This window comes from Salvelinus namaycush, chromosome 1 (genome assembly GCF_016432855.1).
Source record: "Salvelinus namaycush isolate Seneca chromosome 1, SaNama_1.0, whole genome shotgun sequence".
Lineage (NCBI taxonomy): Eukaryota > Metazoa > Chordata > Actinopteri > Salmoniformes > Salmonidae > Salvelinus > Salvelinus namaycush.
Genome location: NC_052307.1, coordinates 64,476,507 through 64,503,007, shown reverse-complemented (window position 1 = coordinate 64,503,007; position 26,501 = coordinate 64,476,507). Strand labels below are relative to the sequence as shown.

The 26,501-nt window shown below is 43.3% G+C and overlaps 1 protein-coding gene and 1 pseudogene across 1 annotated transcript in view; both read right to left on the bottom strand.

Moving 5' to 3' along the window:
• Positions 1-26,501, bottom strand: part of LOC120047253 (disintegrin and metalloproteinase domain-containing protein 10-like) — a 92,065-nt gene that overhangs the window by 38,384 nt on the left and 27,180 nt on the right. The gene's annotated exons all lie outside the window — the stretch shown is intronic.
• On the bottom strand, positions 21,654-25,113 carry LOC120057212 (annotated as a pseudogene).

Genomic DNA, 26,501 nt, shown 5'->3' with positions numbered 1-26,501 from the left:
CCCAGTGTCTCCCAACACTGACAGACTACTTGGCTGTAAGACATTTCATTTGACATAGGCTCACAGCAAATGAAAATAAAGGTTAAATAAATAGACATATAGGGCCTTCATCAACTTCTCTCGGTGGAGACAATAGAAAGTGGTTGTTATTTGAGAAACATCTTAAATGGATGGGCAAATTCTTTAGATAGTTCAGCAGCACAAGTCTATTGTTCAGGAAGAATATTTCCAATAAAGTCCTGATGACTCAGATGCCTGGGCTGGGACCTTCAGAGAATCACACCAGTCTCTTATCAAAACACAGGTCAAGTAAATCATTACTCAATATTTTTTAACTAGGCAAGCCAGTTAAGAACAAATTCTTATTTACAATGACGGCCTACACCGGCCAAACCCGGATGACACTGGGCCAATTGTGTGCCGCCCTATGGGCCTACCAATCACGGCCGGTTGTGATATAGCCATAGGGTTTGATTAGAGTAGAAAGGTAGCCAAAGTCCTGCACAGACTATAGGAATTTAGCTGTTTTATGCCACCATTTTGCTTTCCCAGACAAAATATCCATGTCGTGGGCAAATTCTTAGGTTGTAAATGACTGTCGGACGTCTTGGCTCCTTCAGTGTGACAGGGTCTAGGTCTGCCGATTAAGTACCACTACGTTCGGTCATAGCAAAATTGTGTATATTAAATTGTGTATATTATGATTATGTTCGATCCCATATGAATTACTTTAAAGTTCTGACAAAACTTGTCGTCACACAGAACTCCATGCTGTCACCAATCACGGGCTGGCAGGCTACGAGGAGGCTCGCGCCATCATGCCATAGACATTAAGGTTGACTCGAGCCGGATAAAAATGGACTACCGACCATGATTCTTTGCCAGTTACGGCCACTTTCAACATGATCCTTAGCGATGTTTTGGTGCCATTCAGCCCCATGGTGCATTTCAAATACTTTCCACTTCATGCGCCATCAGGAGTTTTCCATAGGAATATGTGGATGACGTCAGCACTATCTACTGGTTTTCATGTGTATGGGTCGTAGGCTCCGACAAAGTTCTCACAGTGGCAGAAATTTAGTCTTTATCGTTTTGTGTGACTGGTGTTACAATCAGCCACACAATAATATGACTTTTGAATAGTCAGTTTAATATACGTTTGACTTAAACGTTTACATGCTTTGCAAGAAGAACAATTTCTCTAATATCTTGATTACATGACATAGGAACAAAATAATATAATAATAAATAAATAAAATATATAAGGCTACTTGATGGGATTTTGATAAATAAACAAAATCCCTAATCAAAATAAACATTCTCTCACAGCGACCACGTTATTTTGGGGAAGTTTAGGACATATGAAGTTTGTATGTGAAAACTATTTCTATGACGCATACTTACATTTTTACCAAACTCACTTCATTCCCGCATAAACAGAGTGAGGCTTGTGCTGCTGGTGCTGGCACATGCACAGATCAAAAATACAGCTGCAGGCTGACACAGCCTCGCAAGCCAATCGCAGAATGTGACGACAGAACTGAAGCAAATCATAAAATCTGGCAAGTTTGATTTCAACATTTTTTACATCGCACATAGAGTGTGGGAAGGCCTTATGTGAGACATTATTGCTCTGTTTCAACAACCATTATTCAGGATGAGTCATGAATCATAATATTAATATCCTGGCTCTTAATCCATGTGAATAGGATATGAAATGGAACAGACTCATAGGTTACATCTGTGTGAGTCCATAAAGATGAGCCTATTGACTGTGTCAACAAATGAAGTGAATGCATACAGGATTGTATTTGAGCTCCCCAGTGTCGCAGCGGTCTAAGGCACTGCATCTCAGTGCTAGAGGCGTCACTACAGACACCCTGGTTCGAATCCAGGCAACTAGGGTTGCACATTTTGGGGAATATTCAGAGGTGGAAACTTATCGTGGGAATTAACAGGAATTAACAGAAATATGCAAATTAATATGAATACCATTTAAATGTACAGTCGTGGCCAAAAGTTGAGAATGACACAAATATTAATTATTTTCAAAGTCTGCTGCCTCAGTTTGTATGATGGCAATTTGCATATACTCCAGAATGTTATGAAGAGGGATCAAATGAATTGCAATTAATTGCAAAATCCCTCTTTGCCATGCAAATGAACTAAATCCCCCAAAAACATTTCCACTGCATTTCAGCCCTGCCACAAAAGGACCAGCTGACATGTCAGTGATTCTCTCGTTAACACAGGTGTGAGTGTTGACGAGGACAAGGCTGGAGATCACTCTGTCATGCTGATTGAGATTGAATAACAGACTGGAAGCTTCAAAAGGAGGGTGGTGCTTGGAATCATGTTCTTCCTCTGTCAACCATGGTTACCTGCAAGGAAACATGTGCCGTCATCATTGCTTTGCACAAAGAGGGCTTCACAGGCAAGGATATTGCTGCCAGTAAGATTGCACCTAAATCAACCATTTATCGGATCATCAAGAACTAAAAGGAGAGTGGTTCAAATGTTGTGAAGAAGGCTTCAGGGCGCCCAAGAAAGTCCAGCAAGTGCCAGGACCGTCTCCTAAATTTGATTCAGCTGCGGGATCGGGGCACCACCAGTACAGAGCTTGCTCAGGAATGGCAGCAGGCAGGTGTGAGTGCATCTGCACGCACAGTGAGGCGAAGACTTTTGGAGGATGGCCTGGTGTAAAGAAGGGCAGCAAAGAAGCCACTTCTCTCCAGGAAAAACATCAGGGACAAACTGATATTCTGCAAAAGGAACAGGGATTGGACTGCTGAAGACTGGGGTAAAGTCATTTTCTCTGATAAATCCCCTTTCCCATTGTTTGGGGCATCTGGAAAAAAAACTTGTCCGGAGAAGACAAGGTGAGTGCTAACATCAGTCCTGTGTCATGCCAACAGCAAAGCATCCTGAGACCATTCATGTGTGGGGTTGCTTCTCAGCCTAGGGAGTGGGCTCACTCACAATTTTGCCTAAGAACACACCCATGAATAAAGAATGGTACCAACACATCCTCCGAGAGCAACTTCTCCCAACCATCCAGAAACAGTTTGGTGATGAACAATGCCTTTTCCAGCATGATGGCGCACCTTGCCATAAGGCAAAAGTGATAACTAAGTGGCTCAGGGAACAAAACACCAATATTTTGGGTCCATGGCCAGGAAACTCCCCATACCTTAATCCCATTGAGAACTTGTGGTCAATCCTCAAGAGGCGGGTGGACAAACAAAAACCCACAAATTCTGACAAACTCCAAGCATTGATTATGCAAGAATGGGCTGCCATCAGTCAGGATGTGGCCCAGAAGTTAATTGACAGTATGCCAGGGTAGATTGAAGAGGTCTTGAAAAAGAAGGGTCAACACTGCGAATATTGACTCTCTGCATCAACTTCATGTAATTGTCAAGAAAAGCCTTTGACACGTATGAAATGCTTGTAATTATACTTCAGTATTGCAGAGTAACATCTGACAAAAATATCTAAAGACACTGAAGCAGCAAACTTTGTGGAAATTAATATTTGTGTTATTCTCAAAACTTTTGGCCACGACTGTAGATGTTTGTTGCAGTGGATATATTTACCATATGAAGACAGAAACATAAACCTTTGACATAATTGCAAATTATTAAATCCTTCCAATAGAAATAGAAACAATTTACTTACGAATTGAACTTTAATTAAATGAGTTGACTCTTCACATGGGATGATTTCACTGAACAACAAAATAAAGGGAATATTGAACAATCCCCAATGATCTATCGCATCTCCCAAAAATGTTTTCAACATACATCTGTAAAATGATAGTCTAGAAACTAAAGCTTTGGTTGTCTTCCATGTCTTCTCCCTGGACCTCCTCAATGTCCACCTCTTGAACATCAGACTGAGGCCTCATCTTCCCTGTCACTTTCCAACCTTGTTGAGGACAGCTTGTCGTCAGGCTCAAAAAGACCTCAAATTTGCCTGGATGGCCACCAATTTTTCAACACTTGTATTGTTCAGCCTGTTGCGTGCTTTGGTATGTGTGTTCCCAAACAAGGACCAGTTGTGCTCTGAGGCGGCTGATGTTGGTGGAATTTGGAGGCTGATGGAGGCAACAGGGTAAAGAGCCTCAGCTCCACAAAGTCCCTTCCACCAGGTGGCTGATGAGATATGTTGGCACGACTGCCATATTGCATCTCCATCCCAAAGCCCTTGCTTGGAAGTGTACTTCGCCAGGCTGCCAAGAACCTTGCCCTCATACAGGCCAAGGGGGCGAGACACGGTAGTGATGACGCCATAGGCCTTGTTGATCTCTGCACCAGACAGGATGCCCTTGCCAGCATACTTGGGGTCCAAAATGTATGCTGCGGCGTGTATGGGCTTCAGGCAGAAGTCTACACGCTTTTTGATGCATTTCAGAAGTGCAGTTTCCTCTGCTTGGAGCAACAGTAAAGTGGGCAGGGCAGTACGGATTTCTTCTCTCACATCTGCAAGCAGTCTGAACAGCAGACAGGATGCATTGTCTCTCTCAATCCGTGCAACGTCTAGTGCTATAAGTTTCAGTCTGCTTACCACGCGCTCCCAAAATACATCCAGGAGGATAGGATCCTCTTCATTGGGCTGTCCATATCGGCAGACTGTGATATGGCCATTTCTTGGAGACTTCTTCCCCTCCAGGAGACTGTCGAACATGATGACACCACCACCCCACAAGTGTTGCTGGGTAGCTTCAATGTGGTGCTCTTATTCTTCTCACGTTGCTGCTATAACTTGATGACCCTTCACATACCTAACCATTTCCTTGGCTCGCCTGTAGAGTGTATCCATTGTTTTCAGTACCGTGATGTCCTTGAGGAGCAGATTCAATGCATGAACAGCACAGCCAATGGGTGTGATGTGAGGGTAGGACGCCTCCACTTTAGACCAAGCAGCCTTCATGTTCGCAGCATTGTCTGTCACCAGTGAAAATACCGTCTGTGGTACAAGGTCATTGACGACTGCGTTCAGCTCATCTGCAATGTAGAGACCGGTGTGTCTGTTGTCCCTTGTGTCTGTGCTTTTGTAGAATACTGGTTGAGGGGTGGAGATGTAGTTAATTATTCCTTGCCCACGAACATTCGACCACCCATCAGAGATGTTTGCAATACAGTCTGCTTTCTATGATTTGCTTAATCTTCACTTGAACTCTGTTGAACTCTGCATCCAGCAAATGAGTAGATAAAGCATGTCTGGTTGGAGGGGTGTATGCTGGGCGAAGAACATTCAGAAATCTCTTCCAATACACATTGCCTGTGAGCAGAGGTGAACCAGCTGCATACACAGCTCAAGCAAGACATTCATCAGCATTTCTCTGACTCCATTCCTCCATTGAGTCAACAAAAAAAACACTTCTGATTCCAGGAGGACCATGAGCTATTGCTATCGATAAGGTGTCCGATTCATCATTTTCACCTCAAATAGAAGTAGAGGGACTTTTGTCAGAGGTTGCTTGTTGTGAGCGATGAGGGAACGTTATGCACTTGGCCAGATGATTCTGCATCTTTGTTGCATTCTTCACATATGATTTGGCACAGTATTTGCAAATGTACTCAGCCTTTCCTTCTACATTAGCTGCAGTGAAATGTCTGCACATGTCGATAGTGCCCGAAGCATTTTCCTGTAAAGATTTAAAATTAAAACACATACAATTCCATGTACAGATAAATAGTTAAGTAGTTAGATTAAACTACTCCTTTGTAAGATAAATGTTTTAAAATGAAACGTATGGAAACAGGAGAATTAACACTCCTCAGTTAGCAGGCTCAAGCAAGCTAAAACCCACATGGTAGCAAAAAACTAGCAGAAATTGTTAACAAGTTAGAAATGATTTAAAAACACACTTTTCTGTAGGCTACTATTTACTAGTTAACAAAAAAAATGTATGTCATATAAAATATATTCACCCCACCCAGTATTGTAATCAAAACTTATCAGAAAGCATGTAGTCCTTGGCTTAGACAGTGTAGTAGTGTGGGCTCAATAGCATCTCATTAGTGTGCAAGATCTTGAGAATCAGCTCTACATGTGATGGAAGAGTGCATTGCACGTGATGGAAGAATGCACTGTGCAGGCAGAGGGTTGCAATTCCATTGAATTGGGGATAGTTTAACGAAAATATGCCACAAGACCTAGAATTGCCTTGTGTATTCCACAAAAAAAGGTTCACTGTTAAGATAATTTTTGATGAATTTAAGCAAAATTCCTTAAAATTCCAGGGCTTAACATCCCATGGAAAATTTCTGGAAATTTACCGGAAAGTTTCCGACCCTTTGCAACCCTAATCACAACCGGCCGTGATTGGTAGTCCCATAGGGCGGCGCACAATTGACCCAGCATCGTCCTGGTTTGGCCAGTGTAGGCCATCATTGTAAATAAGAATTTGTTATTAACGGACTTGCCTAGCTAAATAAAAAGGTTACACATTGTATTTCCCAATAATGACATGGGGAACAACATTTGGGGAAAATCTCACATATTTGACAACATGCATCTTTAGTGAATAAAAGTAACCCATTGAGACTGCAACGATTGGACAGTGAAAATGTCTCATCATATTTCTCGCTTTGGATTTGTAAACACTGAGAACAAGACAAATAAAAAACTACTGACCATTTCCCCTCTGTACATCCTGAACTAAGAAAGAACAGCTGGCCATCTCAGGTTAATCACAGCTACAGCACTTCACAACAACGGCCCTCCTAATTTGCTTTGTTGATAACAGAGGGAGGCCCAGGCCCTCTCACTGGGTAACAAATGGCAGCTGTAATTGACGTGGGCATCCCTGCCCAGAGCAGCTCTCTGATTAAGACTCCCCTCCGGGCTGATGGGGTGTTAGTAGACACATGGTTGGTTACACAACTAACCCAGTCAGGAGAGGATGACGTGATTCACACACACAACGCTGGCAACAATAGGAGTGAAAGGGAAGAAAGATTGCATATATATATATATATATATATATATATATATATATATATAAAACTGAAATATCATATCTTGTGACTACTGTCTAGGCCTGTCAAAGAATATGTATAGACTAATCTGTTGACATTCACAGTTAGTGAGTCACACAATATTGCCAACAATCAAATTCAGGAATGTTTGTTTTTGTCATTCAAACACACTCTTGACTCATAACCACTTCCCCTAAACCACACCCTAAGACAGTCTTAGTTACTGCTTAGTAGGGCTGTACCCACCACAAAAAAAAAATATCTTTGTCGACCGAGAGTCTGTTATCAACCAAATTTTTCAAAAGTTAAAACGTGTATTTTTACATTTATAGACACATCCCATGTATTTTAAATCAAATCAACTATATGCAGTGAGCTTGTCCCGCTCTTTAAGCCCATTGTTTGATGAAATAATATAAAAAGACACAAATAGAGGGAGTCTGACCGCAATTGATTTGATTGTGCCAGGCTCAGACTTGCTGCGCTGTGTTATTATTTTATTTTTTTACAGCAAGTGACTGTGTGACTTAGCACCTGTTGTCGCTCTCTCCTCGCTGCTGCAGCGACCACCACAGAACATTATTGTTTATCGTGCTGCTAAAGCTGCAACGTAATTACATTCATTTCTGACTGTAAAGTTATGGAAATCCCTAATTTGTTTAGGAAAAACATTCCCCATTCCCTCAACCCTTGCTCTCTTTACGTGACACATGTATTCATCACATGCACATGACCAAAATGGCCTGACCTGTAGCATGTTATAAACACATCAATAAATTGGTTATAACATACTCCGAACACATGTAACAGCAAAATGGATGCAGAAGACGTGACAAACTTGAAATGGGGGAACGTTTACTGGTTGCTCAAGAGGTAGAGGGGAAGTCCGACGTGTGGAATAAATATGACTAGTTGTGGAAAATACTGGAAATAAAGAAACAGAACGTAAGAATATGCACCCAGTGCTTGCTCATGTGTGCCAAACAGGTGCTGTTAGATGACTATAGCTTTCTGACAATTTGGAACAAAGTAAACACTAAACAAAAAAGCGTACCAGAGAGTACGTTAATGTTATAATTTTTTTTGTAAAGCCTTTATTACAGCAAAGACTAAAAACAGCCGCATGCATTTGAGAATGCAATTGCTGAAATGGAACGGTTTATTTATTGTTAACGCTAATTATTCAAGGTTTGCTTTGTTTTAAAATGAAAATGCTTGATTGTATTTCAAATCATGAATGACTCGTGATGACATGAATGAATGATTGATACAGTCACCTATATAAAAGTATTGAAATATAGGCCAAAGTAAGTTGCGGTATTAAGATTAAAAAAGGGTGCACTTTTAGGCCTACAGCTCGATGGTGGTTATACAAGTCTGCTATACTAAGCCTACTAATGATAATGACATTACTTATTATAATAATAATAATTAAGAAGGAGGAGATCAAGAAAAAGGAGGGTTATTAATTATAAATATAATTTCTGACTATTTGGAACAGTGTTAACACTGAATTAACTATAAGTAATAAAAGAGGATGTTCTAACAAGAAAAAAAAGTATAAAGCCTTTATTACAGCACAGCAAAGTTTCAAAACAGTCGAATTTGTGATTTTTTAAAAACCGAAATAATGTCAGTAGGCTATTAAAACAAACACTCAAACAGGCATAGAAGCAGGATCTATCATATTTCTGTAGATATACAGTACCAGTCGAAATTTTGGACACACCTACTCATTCAAGGGTTCTTTATTTTTGCTATTTTCGATATTGTAGAATAAGTGAAGACATCAAAACTATATAACAAATATGTAATTCTGTCGTAACCAAAACATTTTTAGATTCTTCAAAGTAGCCACCCTTTGCCTGGATGACCGCTTTGCACACTCTTGACATTCTCTCAACCAGCTTCACCTGGAATGCTTTCGCAACAGTCTTGAAGGAGTTCCCACTTATGCTGAGCACTTGTTGGCGGCTTTTCCTTCACTATGCAGTCCAACTCTTCCCAAACCATCGCAATTGGATTGAGGTCAGGTGATTATGGAGGCCAGGTCATCTCAAGCAGCACTCAATCGCTCTCCTTCTTGGTCGAATAGCCCTTACATATCCCGGAGGTGTCTTGGGTCATTTCCCTGTTGAAAAACAAATGATAGTCCCAATAAGCGCAAAACAGATGGGATGGAGTATCGCTGCAGAATGCTGTGGTAGCCATGCTGGTTAAAAGTGTGCCTTAAACTCTAAATAAATCACAGACAGTGTCACCAGCAAAGCACCCCCACACCTCCATGCTTCACGGTTGGAACCACACCTGTGGAGATCATCCGTTCACCTACTCTGCGTCTCACAAAAGACCGGCGGTTGGAACCAAAAATCTCAAATTTTGACTCAGACAAAAAGCACAGATTTCCACCGGTCTAATGGCCATTGCTTGTGTTTCTTGGCCCAAGCACGTCTCCTCTTCTTATTGGTGTCCTTTAGTAGTGGTTTCTTTGCAGCAATTTGACCATGAAGGCCTGATTCACACAATCTCCTTTGAACAGTTGGTGTTGAGATGCGTCTGTTACTTGAACTCTGAAGCATTTATTTGGGCTGCAATTTCTGAGGCTGGTAACTGTAATGAACTTGGGTCTTCCTTTCGTGTGGCGGTCTTCATGAGAGCCAGTTTCATCATAGCGCTTGATGGTTTTTGCGACTGCACAAAGAAACTTTCAAATTTCTTGACATTTTCCGTATTAAAGTAATAATGGCCTGTCATTTCTCTTGGCTTATTTGAGCTGTTCTTGCATTACTATGGACTTGGTCTTTTACCAATTAGGGCTCTCTGTATACCACCCCTACCTTGTCACAACACAACTGATTGGCTCAAACGCATTAAGAAGGAAAGAAATTCCACAAATTAACTTTTGAAATGCATTCCAGGTGACTACCTCATGAAGCTGGTTGAGAGAATGCCAAGAGTCTGCAAAGTGGTGATCAAGGCAAAGGGTGGCTAATTTGAAGAATCTCAAATATATTTAGATTTGTTTAACACTTTTTTGGTTACTACATAATTCCATGTGTCATTTCATCGTTTTGATGTCGTCACTATTATTCTACAATGTAGAAAATTGTAAAAATAAAGAAAAACCCTTGAATGAATATATGTCTGTCCAAACCTTTGACTGGTAGTGTATATGGATGATTTATAAAGCCAGGCACATAACAGTTATGCTATTGATTATAGACCTAATTAAATTGGGGTTTCCCCTCTCCTCACTTTTCTTCGATAATCAAGGGCTGTTTTCTCGTCTCCTAACTCCGCTGCTGCCTCCGCCGCATTGTTCTCAACACCAATATAAGGTTAACTTTGCTATTATGCACATAACATGGTCTAGGAAAAGGCATCAATTCCACAGCATACTGATGTTTCAGAACCGCGGTCAGCAACCGGTGTCAAACGTGGGAGAACACGCATGTGTTAAAAAATAATCTTATTTTTATTAGTATTGCACCATTGTCCTTAACCATATACAATTTCAGTTGCACGTCTTAGAGTGAAGAACTGTTCCATCCCCACGGCCTCCACAATGGATTAGTCCACTCAGACAGGTGCAAATCAGACAGGAGTCTTGTACACCATGAAAAAATAAATAGGTTTTTGCAACTGTTGGACTAAAGAAATCTTGGTCGACCAACAGCCTATCGATCAAACAATCGAGAAGTCGACTAAATGGAGTCAGCCTTACTGCAAGAAGATGCAGCCTGCCTTATGATAGTGGTACTTGAGACCACCATAACAACAGAATGTATGGGGGAAGAGAGTTAAACACATGTACGTCCATAAAGTGCTGTCAGATGGAGCAGCCTGAGGTTGCTTTCATTTCCTTTCAGTCCAGCACTTAGAACACTACTTGATTAGACCAATAACTACCATCAACACAGAGTTTAGCCTAACTGACTTTGTGCCAAAAACGGTCTCTCTTAACACACAGACAGACAATATACAGTCCAAAATGAGACGGCGATGTTTGACAGGTGAAGCGGTTGGCCCTCTCTGTTTGAGACCCTTCAGAGAGCAAAGCATTATGCTAATGTCTGTTACTGAGTGACTCAGCCAGCCATTAGACAGACAGCCACCTCCACCACCAGCACCCACTGGGAGAACACACTCAATTACCACACAACACTTAACCTTGGCACACCAACCGGAGACACACTCCACAGTGTAATCAAACAAGCAGTGGCACAGGGACAGGTGTATTTCATTTCCGCCCCTTCTCTAATCTATTCAGGAGAGAAAGCACAGGCGGGTTGACCGCAGAACGTCGACTATATGTGACACTTTGCAACCTGTACCACTGTAGGTACTATATTCTATAGGATGTTTTTCTTCAGCACTGTGCACCACTGGTAGAACATGCCCTACAGTACAGCCAAGTATTGGTCTCCAGATTCCCTACTCAGCACACACCCAAGCAGACGGATGGCCACCAGAGCATGGCTGCACCAAATTAGCCAGATTTTTGGAAATTTGTTTTCTAAATTGTGAAGCAGTATTTTTAGAGTGGTAATGATGGCAAAGAGGACAGCTGTGTGTGTAGTGAGCCTTTACTGCCAGCCTCAGCAACCAGACAGAGCACACAGGCATACTGAATACAGGGAGAGAAGGGGTGGGGGCTGCAGAGCGGTGGGGCGCCAGGAGGGTGTGAGAGATGAGTCAACCCTCTACTTCCAAGAAAGATTTAACATACTCTCATGGGTTAGGGCTGTTCCCCTCAAAACCGTGCATAGGCCATGGATCTGCATCTATGGCCACAGAATGCTGTAGCAGGTCTGTGCATGAACTGACAATGACTGTTACAACATCTCAAATAAAGGGCCAGGGAAAACAGCTAGGCTATATCTACAGCTATACTGAAGCATTCTGCTGGTAAAAGACAGACTATCAGTGTTACATTGTGGAGCAGGAAAATGGATCTGTTTCTATCTGACAGGCAGGCAGGGGAGATACTGATAGAGATGTGATGAAGTGCAGTGACTGTGAATGACTGAAATTACCCCATTTCTGGTTTCCCGAGGACTACATTATCAACACAGTAATACACCTTCTTGAGCGCAGTCTGGCTTTCAGACTGGGCAGCATCCCATTGTGTCAGTCAGTCAGTGCCACTGCTCAGTAGAACCACAGGGTATAGACTACCCTCCCTCCCTCCATCATCATCACACACACTGTACAGCAGGATCCCAGTCAGTTACTGGAACCAAAACAATCTAATTATGATGTACTCAGGACATTCAACTCTAATAATCCCACTAAATGAATGCATCCTCATGCCTTCTGTCTCTATGAAATAGAAATTCTTATACAATGTAATTATGCCCATAGGAGTATTATCATGCACCTTGCCCCACAGAATAAAAAAAATCTAAAATCAACCCTTTTTAAATAAAAACTGAAAAGCCACAAATTTATTACAAAACTATTTCCAGCAACATGACTTCATAGTCATATGACTGGAGTTAATGCAGCAAATCTCTGCACTAGGAGGGGGGAGTAGGGGGGACCGTGGTGATGGTGAGGGGGGAAGGGAGTGTGTGTTAGGGAATGAAAGGAGGAGAGAGCAAGATGATCCCAGTAACGTCCCTATAATGTCAGGCGAAGTAAATCACCACACTGGAGGAACGTTATAAGGAACTGAACAGATCCACATATTACACAACTCCTTCCTCACCTGAGCAGTATCGCTGGCTGGCGTACGTGCATGCGTACGTGGGTGCCAGGCAGGCTAGGGGGATGGTCTACCGTGAGGCAGTCAGGGACAGGTGGTCACTCCGCCTCCACTGACACCCAGAAGGTTTGGCACACAGCAGGTCACACTGCATGTAACTTTCCAGCCTAGCAGCTTGTGATGAGAGAGTGTGTGGTGAGCAAGTGTTTGTGTTACTATCTCTCCTGGCTTAACTTCTGGGCTGGCAGGATACACTCTGGTTAAATTCTGCTCTGATCCTCCCCGCTGTCGATAGAGAATGCCTCTAATGGATCCTGTTGCCGTGGAAAAACATTGTCCCCTCCCCTTCCTGTGCTTTGTGAAGATCCTGGACATCAAGGTCCTCTGAGTTTATCAAAGTCCCACCAACCAGCCTCCCTGTTTCTCCCACCTAACCGGTCTGTGGACGTGTAGATCAGCCTGTCTCTCTGACCTCTAGCAGCCACTTTCTCATTAAACCCTCTTAAGGAGGTTAGCCAAACACAAGGCCTTTCTCTCCACAAGCGTATCACCAGCAACCTGACCAGCTGCAATATTAATAACATCTCCCTTCATGTTCTCTCTTCCTACACCTCCTCTCCGCGTGTCAGTGAGTTACAGAACATCCCCTCCTTTCTCCAGTCTCAGACAGACTTGTTAGAAGTGTGAGTGGAGATGGGTGCCGGTAAATACTATAGTCCTGGTACACCAACAAAAACAACAGCTCTATCTAGGCTGCTTCCTTTCTGAAACTCAGGTGCCGGGGGATGTTGGTGTGAAATGATCCGTCAGACTATTTAAAGGGGGTTGCGCTCCATTTCTCTCAGCTTCAGTGAGCCACAGCAATCAGATGCTGCCTGAAACAGGGCTGGAGAGTGTAATGAAATAACTGTTATGAAAGTTACAGATGAGTAGGGCTGGCACAAAACGTATAACCGACGGTTATGGATGACTATTGTCATGAAAATAACAGTCGTATCTGTAGAAAAAAATGTGATGTTAATTTTTTGGGGAAGAACAGCTGACTGAAAAACGGGATTGGCGGGCATACGTGCGGTTTAGTCTGTTTCTGCGGTAACATGGACTCACTGTGGAACGCTTTCGACACCTTATAGTCCATGCCCCGAAGAATTGAGGCTGTTCTAAGGGCAAAGGGGGGTGCAACTCAATATTAGGTAGGGGTTCCTAATGTTTTGTACACTTAGGCTATTCATGGATTCCATATCAGATCAGACATTGTAAAGCAGAGGTGAGAGAGAATTATACAGAGAATTTGAGTAAAAGGCAGTGTTGTGTATTCACATGTCTGTGTGGCTAAATGAAACACTACTCAACTCCAGAATCATTTGAACCACTCCAATCCTGCTGCAGGTTCCAGTAGAGATTTGTTTATCCCAGTCTCTATGTGGATGTGGGGGACAGAATGTGATCTTTAAATCGCACAGCAGGCTCTGAGCTAGGGTTCACCAGATGACCGGAACAAACAGAACACAGCAAAATATCAACAGGACATGTGTAGACCAAAGCCGAGACTCTGATCCCTGCCAATGGCAACAACAGTGTAGGCTGTGACTGTTACTTCAAACATGCTTCCAGAGAGGTTTCAGCAGTTAGAATAGTTCCTGAAGCTCACCATATCGAGCTGAGATGCTTAGTCAGTACCAGTCCCTTTCAGCTCCGCTTCTCTGAGATGACAGACACATAGGACAAACATGGAGTCTCTGTGTTTAACCATCGCCTTTGAGAGAAACGCTAACCAAAGACGTTATCGTGAAATACTACACATCAGTGGGCAAAAACATGAATCGGGCACAGAGAGGGAATGTGAGTGAGGGAGTGGTGGATATGGAGAATGAAATTGAGAGAGACCTTGCTGCAGGGACACCCTTAACCAGTAGAAATGTCATTTTGAACTTGTGAAAGTTGTTTAAAAAGGCAGAGGTGAGTGAAGGAGGGGATGATACAATGCAGAACAGATGAAACCGAGGCAGGGGGACCGTATGGTGGGGTACACAAGCACAACAGAAGAGAAGAAGAATAGGGAAAGAGGAATCAGGCCACAATATGTCTGGAACAGCGATGGGAACATAAAAACAAATTACTGATGCATTTGTTTCAAGCCTGATGTTCATGATGTTATGAGTTCAAGCGTGGCAAGATGATAAACCTCTATAAAAACTCATTAACAGGAGTCTGTAGGGCGGCTGTGAAGGATCTGACTTTTGACAAGAAATTATCTTCTCAATTCAAGATGGCATTAATTCCTCTAATATACTCCCAACGTCCCAAACGTACCTCAATGAAACATCAAACACCCAAATGTCTGTGGGTTAATCATATAATTTAGAGCTCAGAGCTCCATAGCCACTCAGCTCATGCTTTAAACATCCTGATTAATTGCAACCCGAACACTGGAGACGGCTTACTGCTTCCCAGAGTGCAGTGTGCTCCCATTTCAAATATAGCCATTCTTCCCTCTACTCGTCACTGAATGGAATACATCTCTGTATTATTCATAGACAGAGTTTGTGTAATCCTGAGCTCTGGAGAACAATCTGTATATCTCAGTCAGAAGGTAACAGGAAGTGCATAAAGTTTCATTATGAAGAATCTGAGCAGATACGGCATTTGAATATAGAATAAAAACAAGCGACCCGTCATCTCCTCCATAAAAATGTCTGGTGCTAGCACCACATCTCAAAGTAAATTCTAACACCTCAGCTTTTGTCAGCACTCCAGGAGTATAGAGGTGATGTGACCGGCAAGTCTTTATATAATGGAAATAGTGCTATAAGTAACACAAAAATAATTCTGACACCATCTGCCTGTCTTACAGAAAGTGAAAACTAGGTGTATTAGAGACTTCCAAATAGTCCCTAATGAGTTTATACATTATTAAAATACATTCCTACTTCTCCAGAGGAAACAAGTAGACCTAAAAACTGACGGTTCATTCCCTGCTCAGGTAAACAGAAAACTACATTTATGACAATTTCCAGTACCAGACTCCAGAGATTGAGAGGGTTGATCATATAGTTGCACCATGTAAACACCTGTGCTTCTCTCAACACGACAGGCTAACAGCCCCATTCTTTCAAAAGCCCAACAAAAACCTTCTCGCTCCAACCATGATACATGTCTCTACTTGCCCAGTGGAGTCTTATCAGCACATTAACTAAAATGGGACTAAAAAGGAAACAGGCACATGACAGTCAAGTCTGATTATAGAGCCCTACTCCATGGGACAGATCTGGGTCACTGCAGTTCATCAACATTGCATCTCTCACATGGTGTCTGATGGCTATCCAAGGCTGTGTTCAGGCTATAGGCTACTGGTGATAGATCAAGCTGATAAATCAAATTAGGATCTACTTGGTCTAAATTTCCGGCTGACCGTTATAACGTGGCACACATCCGGCCAATAGCAAAATACTAGGCCATTGGCAGGAATTAGCCTATGTATTTACTTGCATAATCCTCAAAATCAGATTGATCAGGGAAGCGAGAATGATTTTTAAAAATGTATACAGTAAACGGAGCCTAAAGGCATGCTTGTATAAACACAGTAGGAGGACAGCAGATCAACTCCACAGATCAAACCACTGCTGACTACTGTCCACCTTGTCAGAGTGGGTGTGTCTAATAAAGACTAGTTATAGCCTACTACAATAGAGAAGAACATTAAACACTATGAACAATGAAAAGCGGGATTCATCTAAAAAAACAAAACATTTCCCTCATATTTCTCTCCTTGCTTTGATCCCCAGCCAGCCAACTACCTCAGGTTGAGCATGGCTGATTTAAAACCAAATAAAATATGCAGCAGTACAGGCAGTATGTCATTTCAAACCACACATTATTCAGAGCAGAGGTAGGTAAAGTACTGCGGTAGAGGGCTGCACTTCCCGACAGGGATCATTGTGGCATGGGTCTGCATTTTTCATGATGCAAGCGGGAGCGAGCTTTGGGATGAATTTTTTTTTTCCGCCCCCAGATTATTTGAAAACGGTCGTCTTTCTGCTTTGTATCCGTTAGCCTACCTATTGTATTAAAAGCACCTCTGTTGCATTATTCACACACAATCTCAGAATTCGCTACTTCCAAGTTCAATAGCCTCTCTCTCCTCTCCTAGATGGCATCCAAGATCAAGCGCCTACAATATTTGGTCTCAATGAAATAGAGTAGACTGCCTATGAATGGGCAGAGAATCATGGGGCAGTTATCTTTCAAAGAAAGATATATGATTAGGCTATAGTTTACTACAGTGTCTGTATATAAATATTGATCATGGAAATAAGTGGAGGGAGCTCAACCAACGTGAGTTGAAGAGCAATAAAAAAAAAACGACTTGAAAAGGAAAGGGCACAATGAGAAAACCATGTTGAGTGAGCGTTGCACCTTTCCGTTTTCAATAAATATTGATTACCCATTTATTTGTCTCTGCCGGCAAATCGTCACGCTCCTATAAAAAAGGTAGGCTACATCTTCTATGCAAAACGTAGCTCAAGAGAAAGTGCAAGTGTCAGCTATCATCATTCTTGCTGCTTTAAGTTCAGTAGCCATATGTGTGCGATCAGGTGCGCGTGTGGTCTCAATTAGAGTAGGCTGTAGCCTATCCATGGGCGGAGAGGCACGGGGCACTTCTCTTTCCAAGGAAATGAACTTCTGAAATTGAATTAAGCTATAGTTTACTACACTGCCTCAAAATAAATATTGATCACCCATATTGGTCTCGGTCTGAAAATTGTCCGCTCCTAAAAGGTAGGCTATTAAACCTATTATGTTGCGGGTCAATTTGACCCATTTCCACTTTTTCTCCATGAAATTAAATTACTTTTCCTCATTTAGGGTCATGAACCTAACTTCAAAATGTGGACACACTGACGTGTTGTGGAATGTCGTTATAGATTTTGTATACAAACATGATGTTGTGGGTCATTTTGACCCAGAGGCTTTCATCTATACAGATATTTGCACAGGTCCAAAATAAACAAGTGTCTTTGAGTGGCGCAGCAGTCTAAGGCACTGCATCTCAGTGCTAGAGGTGTCACTACAGACCGGCCGGTATTGGGAGTCCCATAGGGCGGTGCACAATTGGCCCAGCGTCATCCGGGTTAGGCTCTCATTGCAAATAAGAATTTGTTCCTAACTGACTTGCCTAGTTAAATTTGAAAAAGTACAGTATTTTTGTTTTGACTGGTTCTGGTTGCACTTTTATAGTTATGTTTGGGTGAAAAGGAGACTTCCCAAGCTTCTCCTTCTCAGTGCGAGAGCAGCAGACCTCTGCTTGTTTGTGAGAAAGGAAATGTTTAACAACTGGTTTTTAAATATAGAGTTTTTGAAATGAAATGTTATTGTATTTCTTCTTTCTGAAAGGTCTGACAAGACAAAATAAAGTTGGGCTGTTTTTACTTGATTCTTTGTCTTGAGTGTGTTTAAACGGTGCGGGTCAATCTGACCCATACCACAATGGATGTCATTTCCCCCCCAGCAAAGCACAAGGGTAAACGTAGCTCAATAGAATGTGCAAGTGTCTGCTCTCTCTCCAACTCTGCTCTCTTCAAACTAAGTCTAGCCTATTGGCTGATATAGCCCAGTAATACTGATAGCCTAACATAATGGAGAATGTGAGAATCTCTGGAAATGTTACTTATTTCGTAGGTTATTTTTGGGCATTTTGATATTGCCTATAGGGCGCAAAATTGCTGGGACCATGGCGGGCAAGCGATCTGCGCCAAATAGCCTACACCTAAAATAACATTGCAGGACTGTGGTTGGGTGGGAGTCGGACAGAAAACCAGCGGGAGGGGGTGGGTACAGGTATGAAAAGCTGCGGGTGCGGGCGGGATGAAGAAATCAGTCCCACCCAGACCTCTATACTGCAGGCCCCACCCTGTGATAAGAGTGGACACCAAACTCACTTCACTGAACAGGCTAATCACTACACTGAAGGATTCCCATAGGGATAATAATAACGCCTGCCTCTCAAGCATGGTATAAGTAAAGGCTGTATGAGCGTACAGTGTGTTTGTTGCATTCCCTCCTCATGCGCCTGCTCTCCAAGCACGCTCTCAAATTCTGAAGGGGCGACCTAGCACCACATGAGCTGCATATGACCCAGTCACGTCCCAGAAGACTTGAGTTGTTCTGTTCACTATAGGCTCCTTCCCAACAATCCTAGAGACATTCCATTTGCCAGACATGACTCTCACATGGGCCGCTGCACTCCAGCCCACACAAAATGAGTCACTTACTGATTACATCACTGAAGTGGCTGTCTATATATCTACAGAGAGGAACACACATTTCTGTGTATCTTTGATTCACTACAACCTATTTGTAATCCACACTGTACTCAAAACAGTTGACAAAGCAAGGTACAGGATAATTTCCTTCCAAATGCAGAAGTGTTTGATTTCATTGGCCATGATGTGTTTACAGACCCGTCACCTTCCCATAATCCCCCTGCAATGCAGCCTCACTAATCCTCCATTATCTGTTCATCACACACCCCCTCCTTGAGTCTGACATGAGCACTGACATTTGGGGACACAGCCACTGACGCAACACACACCTTGTTATTCCTGTTACGAACACTGACCAAACTGTCACCCTACTTCCCGCTGTGTGTGCCCGTCTGTCCTACGCAATCTCCCTGGCTGGCAGTTCTCCTTTAAAGCTGAAGTGGCGGGCCGTCCACCATGTCACAATGATTGGAGATCAGGCAGGAACACTTGACAGCCCGGTGGGGTCAGCCTCAACATCTAGCCTGAGCCTGTCATCTAATTGTGTGATGATTAGGCTACATGTGGACTGAAATGCCTCAAAACTAGCTTCTCATTGTCTGCCTAGTTTCTGCTATGACTGACTCAGTTGAAGCCAACGGAATCCCTTAGCATCCACCATATACATCTTCTCCCACCTGCCCCTGGTTTCAGTCAGTCAGTCAACCCTGTGGTGGGCCTCTCCAACCTGCCCTGTCTGTTACAGCAGACCAGGTAAAATATGTGAGGGGACCCTGGATAGGAGAGGTAATTCTTCCTGAGCTACTCAGAGACTTAGCACACTATACAGGATTTTATGTGAGAGTTTGTGTAGAGAGAGTCAGGGTGGGAAGGGCTGAGAGAGGGAGAGAGAAATGAGAGAGAAATGAGAGAGAGAGGGAGGGAGAGAGAGAGAGAGAAAGAGAGATCTACAGAGCGTGAGAGAGAGAGAAGGAGAGCACCTGTGTATTCACCCAGCAGCCCTCCAGAGATAATCGGAGGTTAGATTTACTGCTTGTTATTCCCTCTGGCACACCCAGATGCTTTCATCCAGAACGATTTAAAGGAGATTAGGGTTGTGTGTTTTCACCTATTCGGCCCGGGGATTTGAAACAGCAACCTTTCGGTTACTGGCCCAACGCTCTAAGCCACAAGGTCTTGATATGGGGCTGAAACATTAGGCCTAGATCCTGTCCTACACAGGATAAGCTTTCTGGCATATCATCGTCATCAATGCTACTAGGAATGTGCTTACTGAAATCAGTTATGAGTGCCCATGCAGTGTCATTAAATCTAAAAAGGTTTTCTTGGTAACACAAAAAGATTACAAAAAACGCACAGGGTTACCCTGTGCACTAAGATGAAATTAGTTGATAAGGTTATCTGGTGGGACAGTGTGTGTGTGTGTGTGTGTAAGTACGCTTCCAATGGCAGTGGAGAGAGCGGGAAGCTGTGCTAGTCAAGTGGGTAATGTTGATTAGGGCACACTGTAGCAAAAACGTTTTGCAATGAAAAACAAAACCCTGGGCCTCCCGAGTGGCGCAGTGGTCTAAGGCACTGTATTGCAGTGCTAGCTGTGCCACTAGAGATCCTGGTTCGAGTCCAGGCTCTGTCGCAGTTGGCCTGCGACCGGGAGACCCATGGGAGACCCATGGGAGACCCATGGCGACCGGGAGACCCATTCCTCTGACACATGGGGCATGTTCTAGTCCCATCGCACACTAGCGACTCCTGTGGCTGGCCGGGCGCAATGCACGCTGATACTGACGCCAGGTGTACAGTGTTTCCTCTGACACATTGGTGCAGCTGGCTTCCGGGTTAAGCAGGCTTTGTGTCAAGAAGCAGTGCGGCTTGGCTGGGTTGTGTTTCGGAGGACGCACGGCTCTCGACCTTCGCTTGTCCCGAGTTCGTACGGGAGTTGCAGCGATGAGACAAAACTAACTACCAATTGGAGAAAAAGGGGTAAATAAAACAAATAATATATCAATAACCCTGGTACTGGTAGACCCAAAAAAGGGATTTAATAGCAGGTCAGTCTATATTGTGCTCATAAACCAACTGTTTTATTTTACTGCCTGTACTACAGACTACAGTTGAGCCAACTGTGGATATCTATCTAGCAGATTAAATTAAACTATTGAATGGTTTCAGTGCACACAGCTCAAAGTGTATGAACTCAAACACAAGGGAAATAAACACACTTTTGGGAGAAAAATAAATCTCTGTGGTCAAATACGAGGGGTGAAATGTATCTAGTTTGGGGTGATTTGAGAAGATTTGTCATTCAGTAACATTCAAAGCAGTCAGTAATTAAACACCCACATCCCAAAACCCCATGGACGATAAACACACTAAAAACTAACCCAAATCAAACCATTGTCCGTTTGTCATAGCAGTGTAAGATAACCGTCTGTCACACTACTATCGCCTTGGCTGTGTCTCACTACTTCAAAGTAGCTTCCTCCCCTTGTCTTCTTTCCTTCATCTACAATGAGAAAAACTTTAATGGTAGTACTGAAACGCACCCCTCACCGTCACCTCTCCCTAATCAAATCCAAAAGCCTAGAACAAATACTGTATAATATTCTCTTTGCCTTTCAGTTGCTCCCACTGAGCTGCAGTAGAGGGGTCCAGCCAGCAGAGGGTGCTGGTCTGTGGTGTGCATGTTATTGTGTGGTCCTAAAGGCCTTTGTTGAAGAAGACAGGAGACGTGTACGGACTGCTCTGTCGTATCTTCTCCTGAAGATCTGGCTCCAGGCTGCTCACTGCCATAGAACTCATATGTGGGAACAGGGCACAGCACAGAGGAGTGGCAAACACCAAGCACAGACCCACCAGTCCCACCTGTACTGAAGCGTTTAGGACTGGGAACCGCTTCATGAAGGGCTTTCTTCCCCAGGTGTTTTCATTACCACAGGGGGCACAGCCATGCCAATCGTGGACTCCACCACCTGGATGATGCCTGACTTAGCAGCGGTGACGGACTCTCCTAACCAGTTCCCATTGGTCACTGGGATGCCGTATTTCAGCTCCCTCTGCCTCATGAAGGGGATGTTGATACAGTAGACAGCCGCTACAGCAAAGGGGCCGAACCGTCTCATGACGACTGGAAGGTGTTTGGCTAGAGTCCCAGGGCTGTGACTACAGCTCCTGTGCTTGCGCTGACGTATGCGGCAGCCAGCTGATTATTAATGGGCACTATAACAAATCAATATGGCCTCATCATTTGAGCCATTTCCTCATGACTAGACAGACCTTTTTGCCAGGCATCAACCACGGTTCTTTCACAAGGATGAACACGGCAAGCTGGAGAAAATATCTTTAGTATTACTGAAGAGGGTTTTACAGGGAAGCCTTACCTGAACAGCAGTAAGAATTGAAACTACTATGATAGTTGTCAGTGCAATGTTGATGACTCAGTTCACACAGTGATAAAACCTGGGGTGAAATGTTATTAAAAAAAATAAAATAAGTGTACATCTCTACATAGTGCAGGATAGTAGCATGAGCTCCAACACCACCACGGTCTCCCTCCACACCATCGTTCCCATGACTCCCAGGTCTCATGGATCACTGGCCTTTAGACAAACTACACTGATAAAGAGCAGATGCAATTACACTGTTCAGGTTTATCCGTTTGAACTTGGTGTCATCGATGGAGCAGAGCTAGGTGGGATCAGACACCCATAAACCCTAGGAGTGTGTGATCAAACCAGGGATAAGTGCTGGGCCGCTGGGTACCAGAGACCCAATCCAACACACGGCCAGCCTGCCTGCCCTCAGCTGCTGCCAACTGGGATAACCTCAGACTGCAACTCCATAAGAGGGAGGCTCTCAGACTGCTGAAACTCTAATCCAATGTAGCAGTGACAATCCTCCAGGATTTCAGGAGACTGTCAGAGGTCTCACAGGGACCATGGCTGTCTGCACCCTGCAGCCTCCCAGGGATGGGTGAGAGAGAGGGAGGGAGGGAAGGAAGGAGAGACCATGATAGAGTGTGTAGAGGGCATAGTGTAGATATGTAGAAGACAGGGGGGACAAAGCGAGAGAGAGAGAGACATTCAATTGACCCATGATAATAATCTCTCCACCCCAGTGAAAGTGAGGATCTGAGTTGTGAAAGCTGGTCTTAACCCTCTTGGTGAAACATACGGGAGTTTTCTGCACCGTTATGTGAAACCATTTCCCCTCAATGTTTAGCAGAGCTAGTTTTACAGGTAGTCAAGAAGCACTACAAAGCCTGTCTTGTAGAAACATCAGTAACAACTGTCAACAACAGATGAATGTCATCTAAGTTCAGAAACTTTTTGCATGTAGAGCAACACCGGATAATGAAAGCGCTTATTTACAAAGGCTTGCCAAATTTGTGCTTTTTCAAACTCTCAAAAGTATAGGCTTGCAATTTTGTTGATTAAAGAATAAAAATATTTGTGATTTATCCACTTAAAAATAATATTGCTTACATTTACAAACAGCAGGGCTTAACATTAACTTTTTAAGCCACGTGTCCTTTGGACAAGTAGGACAATTTTTTTACTTGTCCGAAAGTTTAAGAGAAAAATAAAATATGGTCTGTAACACAATTTTTACATCATTATATGATGCAAGGAACCAATTTACAAAAAATACATTATCATTACCATATAGAATCAGACAAAAATATATTAGGCAAGGATACACTCTGCCTATTGTCTTCTTTCTCAAAATACAACACTGCCCCTTTAAGACTCTCCTGGAGGATAGTTGACCACCCTTAAGGCTTCTGCCTGCCTCAGTTTGGCTGGCAGCTAGGCGAACCAAACACGTGTCCTGCATACAACCTTAAAAGACCTTCACTTGAAAAACTAGGGGGGAAAAAGCGTCAATAATACTGTTTGTCCAGCGTGAGACGCCGTAGGCAGTATACACTTCCACAAAATAATCAGACTTAATCAAAGATCCATTTTTATGCTTTTGCCAAGGAGATCTTAGTCTTGCAATTTTACATCTAAGATGTTTGGTGCAGTATTTCTCAAGTGAAAAATGTGCATGAAAACGAGTTGTCTAAGTGACAACAAACACTTAAATTGAAGAATCAATACTGTTGACCAATCACAGACGAAGGGGCGTAGACTTCGGCTTGCATCAAGATGTTTGTGTGTGCATGAACAGCCAGAAAAAACCTTGCCGAAGACCAAAACTAACAAACGTCATAATATATGCATGAACTGTTCCGAACGGGAAGCATGCGGACGCCTTCAGTAGCCTATAACATATTGCAACATTACAATTAAATACTTTGTCTTTATAAAATAATTCCCTCATTCAATGAATCAGCGAACAAATGGCTAAGGTAGGCTACTCCAAAGCAAGGTAACTAATTAAGGCATGTTTATCCATAACCTTGAAAGGCTAAAATATTCAGGTTTCTACTGACAATATGTGAGTTTGTTAGAATAGTCTTACTATAATATTTTTTTATGTCGTCAGAATTACATGGCCAATGATGAAGAGGGCAATCCCAGCTCTCCCACGGTGTCAGATTGTATGCAGGATTGGTTTATTAACGCACCCGTTCATCAATTGCGTGTCCGCCATTTGTGGGAGTGCCAACGCAATACAATCCCCTCCGATGAGCTCTGCAGAAATTGAGAGAACAGTGTGCAAAACATCGCATCCGGAAGACACTGATCCAATTCTGCTGAGTAATTGTTTGATATTGTGATGTGTGTTTTTACTTGTCAAGCGTTAACGTTAAACCCTAAACAGACTCATTTTAAGTGTTTGACTGTGTTAATGTTTAAGAGCCACTTTGAGTCTTCCCATCAAATTGTTATCATACCAACACAGAACTTCACTGACTAAATGGTCACAGGGGGTTTCGACCTAGAAACTAAACATCTAGAAAATAAAGAAAGAAAACGACTGAATACAGAACAGATCTTCCTTCCTGCTGCTGGTTCTCAGGAAAGATCTGAACAACTTCCTGATTAGTTCTGAAGTAACAAGGCGCTGGGAGACGGTGTGGGCTGAGAGGACCAGTACTAAGTACCACTATCTGTGCACTGAAGGTCCACCTGAGAGAGATAAATGCTTGTTCTTGATCAAGCACCAAGCTCTCCTCAACAGTCTGACCTCGCAGAGGGCTCATGGGAGCCATAGAGCATTGTGGGTAGCTGTGGCTGGGGCCGGCGTAGCGCTGCGTTCCATCTCTGCCACTCTCTGTCTAGGTTGCTCTGACATCATTAGTGCTCCATGAAACATTCTTCCAAGGGCAGAGAAACTGGTTTTTCAACAGCCAAGGCTATGAAAAACACACAAACAGTACACACACAAACAGTACACGTACACACACCGGCGTCCATGATTAAACAGGGCTGTGTTTCACAGTGGTAGAGGAGGTTTTTATAACCAATAGAGGTGCAGTTAGACTAAGGGTAGCAGCTGACTGATAAATGATTCAGTGCCTGACTGAGCGTCTGACAGTCATACAGCTGGCCTCTCTGTATTCAGCACAGCCTCAAGCCCACAATCAGACCGCCAGTCAGTGGGACTAACTTTCACACTCCCTTATCTCCTGTCCTCCAAACCCCCGAGACAGACTGGGGAACTGGATGAAGGAAAGACTCCAAACTAACCAGGCATGAGATAATGCATTATCACACAGACAGGTATAGGCCCGAAGACAAACACATAAATGAGAACCCACACCTACAAAACACTACAGGCTATATACGCAGCAGCAGAATCGTCCATACTTCTGGCCAATCCAGTCATGGCAGGCAGTTCACTGGAAGGCCAAACTCACCTTAGAGAGATTGTTTTTTAAATGTATTGATCAGTTATTTTACCAGGTAAGTTGACTGAGAACACATTCTCATTTACAGCAACGATCTGGGGAATATTTACAGGGGAGAGGAGGATGAATGAGCCAATTATAAACTGGGGATTATTAGGTGACCATGATGGTTTGAGGGCCAGATTGGGAATTTAGCTAGGACACCGGGGTTAACACCCCTACTCTTACAATAAGTCCCATGGGATCTTTAATGACCTCAGAGAGTCAGGACACCCGTTTAACATCCCATCCGAAAGACAGCACCCGACACAGGGCAGTGTCCCGAATCACTGCCCTGGGGCATTGGGATATTTTAGACCAGAGGAAAGAGTGCCTCCTACTGGCCCTCCAACACCACTTCCAGCAGCATCTGGTCTCCCATCCAGGGACTGACCAGGACCAACCCTGCTTAGCTTCAGAAGCAAGCCAGCAGTGGTATGCAGGGTGGTATGCTGAGATTACAGTGGCAGGGTTCATGTTAGTTGACCTGTGGCATGTAGCTTAACATGTTAACCCCAGTCTTGGGTTGGTAGATAGATGAGCAGGACAATCACGCTGAACACACGCTTACTCTCACAAACAAACGGGCACCCTGGAATAATTCATGTAGGGGGTTCCCCTCTGAACCAGACCACTGGGGTGTACTGTTTGGGAGGTGACGTAAAGGTGTAGGCCTCTCTCTGAACCATGCTGTCCTGTCCCCTTACTAA